The sequence below is a fragment of the Ranitomeya imitator genome, chromosome 5, assembly GCF_032444005.1.
Source record: "Ranitomeya imitator isolate aRanImi1 chromosome 5, aRanImi1.pri, whole genome shotgun sequence".
NCBI lineage: Eukaryota > Metazoa > Chordata > Amphibia > Anura > Dendrobatidae > Ranitomeya > Ranitomeya imitator.
The window spans coordinates 552,730,235-552,732,978 of record NC_091286.1 but is presented as its reverse complement, the minus strand read 5'-3'; the positions used below and the strand labels follow the sequence as shown (position 1 = coordinate 552,732,978).

The window sequence follows — 2,744 nt, the reverse complement described above, 5'->3', positions numbered from 1 at the left end:
TTCTCTTTATTTCATTTCCATTATTTTCTCTTTATTCCATTTCCATTACTTTCCATTATTTTTTCATTATTTTTACTTTTAAATCCGTATTTTTCTTTTTAGTTCATTATTTTCAATTTTATTTATTTATTTATTTATTTATTTTTTTGACATTTATTACCTTTATTTTTACTTTTTATTTCATTTTATTTATTCTTTATTTTTTCCTCTGTAAGCTCGACCACTACAATATGTGTATATTTTTTTCCCTATCTATCTCTATTTGTGATTATCCTCATAATCTCTGCCCAGTCTACAGCACTCTATCACCCACTGTATACCATACAGCCCTCCTTACAGCCCTCACTAACATTTCCTGCTTGCTCTGCCATAGCCAATATACATATACACACAGTTTAACAGGGCGGGACTTCCGCTCTATGTTCAGTCCATTCCTATGCCTTTCACTCCACACCGTTGCCTCTACGGCCTCCCCTAGCTCCTGTATGGCGTTCCTATCTCCATGGCTACAGCCAGCACATGCTCAGTCAGTCCCCACACTCAGAGAAACGTCACTTCCGGTTTCGGACCAGCCACTTTCGGTTTTGGACCAGCCACTTCCGGTTTCGCGCTCTGCAGTGCTTTAAAAATGCTGTACAACAGCCATACTGACAGCTAACACTGCAGCTAGGCACGGGAGCGCCGCTACCTCCTTCCTCCATTAAGGTAAATACCATGGCGACTTTATACTTCCACCAACCCAGCACTTTCTTCTTTTTATATATTCACTTACATTGAACATGTCTGCCATTACAGATCCAAAGTTGTCCCTACATTGCGCAGATACGCCTGGGCATTACGTAAATATAGGTATCTACCCCCTACTTAACCTCCTCTCTTCCCTGGCTCCTCTCTTCAGTACATACGTACTAATGTACTTCTCCTATTCTCTGCAGCATCACTGGGATCCCTATCCCTATTCTCCCTATACGCACTAAACTCTCCAAACAAGGTAACAATATGTTGTTATTATTTTAATTATACCAGTCCCTAATGTACTGTATAGGGAGTCCCTCGATGTGTGCATATATTTGTATATATTTGTAAATAGTTGTACATATGCTCATTGATCTATTTCCAATTAGGATGACCTGGACCTCTGGGGACTCATGGATATAAGGATCTACCATGCATTGATTGTGTTGTGTTACATTTTGTTTCTTTCTTATTTTGGTTATTTTCTTTATTTTCTTTATCGTCTACAGCGAGTATGATGAAGGCTCTGGTGGAGCCGAAACGTCTCTTATCGCTTTTTTGAAATATTCTGTTAAGCTCCCTGAACACATTTAATAAATTTGTTAAAAATTTGGCATTATATTACATAGTAACATAGTAACATAGTAACATAGTAACATAGTAACATAGTTAGTAAGGCCGAAAAAAGACATTTGTCCATCCAGTTCAGCCTATATTCCATCATAATAAATACCCAGATCTACGTCCTTCTACAGAACCTAATAATTGTATGATACAATATTGTTCTGCTCCAGGAAGACATCCAGGCCTCTCTTGAACCCCTCGACTGAGTTCGCCATCACCACCTCCTCAGGCAAGCAATTCCAGATTCTCACTGCCCTAACAGTAAAGAATCCTCTTCTATGTTGGTGGAAAAACCTTCTCTCCTCCAGACGCAAAGAATGCCCCCTTGTGCCCGTCACCTTCCTTGGTATAAACAGATCCTCAGCGAGATATTTGTATTGTCCCCTTATATACTTATACATGGTTATTAGATCGCCCCTCAGTCGTCTTTTTTCTAGACTAAATAATCCTAATTTCGCTAATCTATCTGGGTATTGTAGTTCTCCCATCCCCTTTATTAATTTTGTTGCCCTCCTTTGTACTCTCTCTAGTTCCATTATATCCTTCCTGAGCACCGGTGCCCAAAACTGGACACAGTACTCCATGTGCGGTCTAACTAGGGATTTGTACAGAGGCAGTATAATGCTCTCATCATGTGTATCCAGACCTCTTTTAATGCACCCCATGATCCTGTTTGCCTTGGCAGCTGCTGCCTGGCACTGGCTGCTCCAGGTAAGTTTATCATTAACTAGGATCCCCAAGTCCTTCTCCCTGTCAGATTTACCCAGTGGTTTCCCGTTCAGTGTGTAATGGTGATATTGATTCCCTCTTCCCATGTGTATAACCTTACATTTATCATTGTTAAACCTCATCTGCCACCTTTCAGCCCAAGTTTCCAACTTATCCAGATCCATCTGTAGCAGAATACTATCTTCTCTTGTATTAACTGCTTTACATAGTTTTGTATCATCTGCAAATATCGATATTTTACTGTGTAAACCTTCTACCAGATCATTAATGAATATGTTGAAGAGCACAGGTCCCAATACTGACCCCTGCGGTACCCCACTGGTCACAGCGACCCAGTTAGAGACTATACCATTTATAACCACCCTCTGCTTTCTATCACTAAGCCAGTTACTAACCCATTTACACACATTTTCCCCCAGACCAAGCATTCTCATTTTGTGTACCAACCTCTTGTGCGGCACGGTATCAAACGCTTTGGAAAAATCGAGATATACCACGTCCAATGACTCACCGTGGTCCAGTCTATAGCTTACCTCTTCATAAAAACTGATTAGATTGGTTTGACAGGAGCGATTTCTCATAAACCCATGCTGATATGGAGTTAAACAGTTATTCTCATTGAGATAATCCAGAATAACATCCCTCAGAAACCCTTC

The 2,744-nt window shown here is 40.2% G+C and overlaps 1 long non-coding RNA gene across 1 annotated transcript; it reads left to right on the top strand.

Moving 5' to 3' along the window:
• Window positions 1-529: 529 nt before the first annotated feature.
• LOC138680869 (uncharacterized) lies at window positions 530-1,147 on the top strand. Its single transcript, XR_011321817.1, has 4 exons — window positions 530-705; window positions 796-849; window positions 936-991; window positions 1,125-1,147. It is a non-coding gene; the product is annotated as an uncharacterized lncRNA (long non-coding RNA).
• The last annotated feature ends 1,597 nt before the right edge of the window (window positions 1,148-2,744 follow it).